The following is a 1773-nucleotide window of genomic DNA, read 5'->3' as shown; positions in this document are numbered from 1 at the left end:
TTCATCAAGTGACCAGGAAAAACTTTTTGAGAAGCAGATCAATAGCTGATCTATTTCAGCTGGTGATTGGTAACATAGCTGAGATATGTCTGAGCAGGGACACTATCGTACTCCGTAGCTGTACTTAAATATTTTGAACAAGGAGGGCAGTAGTGTACTTTCTAGCTGTACTTTAATGTTTGAGTAACGACAATATTGTACTTTCTAGCCATACTCCAGTGAAGTCATGAGTGAAATCTATTGCAGTTGTTGTTGTTGTTCTGTCTCAGGACATGTGACCAAAAAGCATTCATGCTTGACTGTGCTGATTGTTTATTGAATTGAAGGCATGACTGATCTTGATTACTGGGACCGCCTTAAAGCCTTGAAGCTCTACTCTCTCCAGCGCCACCGCGAGTGGTACATCATTTGTACAATGTGGAAAATATACCGCCAGCATTGCCCAAACGACCTGAACATTAGTTTCAAGGTTCATCCAAGGCTGGGACCACGAGCCATACGTCCCCTGCTCAATTCATGATCACAACATATAGGTGCACTGCGGCATAATTTCTTTTCCTCAACAGGCCCCGCCCTGTTTAACATTGTCCCGAAACAGATAAAAGAGGAAAAGGATCCTATCAGCTTTAAACGGAGTCTAGACAGCTTTCTTCAAGGAATACCAGACAAGCCACCCATACCTGGATACAACTCACTCAATAAGAACTCACTACTTGAATGGACCACAGACCACACTTGACTATAAAAAGGATTTAGATAATCCTATCAGGTGGTGCTATTAAGTTAGACATGGCCTGGACCAATCTTTGGTCGAAACAAAAATCTAAGTTTTATCTAAGTTTTTATATCCAGGACCTCATTGTCCAGCATTTACCCCACCACCTTGTTTTTTTTGGTTTAGTCAGATGGAAAAGGCACTGTCATACTTCACAGAGCCTTAATGGGTGGGGGAATGATATTCTTAGACTACTGACCTGGCCCCGAATACTTCCAGCCAAGTAGACCCCATTAATGACACCTAAGGTACTGGATGGTGGTTTGTCTCTTTACATGTTTGAGCCTCACTCATCTTTCTTCATGTTTGAGTCTCACTCATCTTTCTTCATGTTTCAGCCTCACTCTGTCTTTCTAATACACTTACATAAATATACAGTTATATAATAATGTTTCATTCATATATATAATGTGAATGTGTGTAACCGTGCATATATTTTCATTTACACACACACGAGAAAGAATGTTAGCATAAATGTTGAGACGTGTTCTTACATATATACATAATTATATTTAAATATGTTTATTATGTATATATATCTGTATATATGTGTATGTCTGTGTGTTTGTGCATGAGTGCATGTGCATAATATACACATGCATGTATGCACATATACACTCTTTCTCTCTCTTTGTGTATATGTTTGTGTGTATTCCCTTCTCTCTCTCTCTCTCTGTTATACAACACACACACACACACCTAACAATTCTGATCTGTTGTCAACAAAAGATTACTTTATGTTGCCCATCTACAACTGCTGTTTTTATTTAAGGAAATACTGAGATCTGTCTTTTGGAAATGTCTATTAAAAAAATATGTACTTTTAACAAGCTCTTTTTTTTTTTATCTTTTTTAAACAGAACAGCCTTATTGTGCACCAAAAACATAATGCCAACCAGTTCCCTTCATCCATAATCTTGCAACCCCATTCATAAAGCCCACTACCACTGCTAACACCACCCCATTCATAATTCTCACAAATCCCTCTATTCATTCAT

Source organism: Octopus bimaculoides, chromosome 24 (genome assembly GCF_001194135.2).
Source record: "Octopus bimaculoides isolate UCB-OBI-ISO-001 chromosome 24, ASM119413v2, whole genome shotgun sequence".
In the NCBI taxonomy this organism is placed as follows: Eukaryota; Metazoa; Mollusca; class Cephalopoda; order Octopoda; family Octopodidae; genus Octopus; species Octopus bimaculoides.
Note: the sequence above shows the minus strand (reverse complement) of the source record.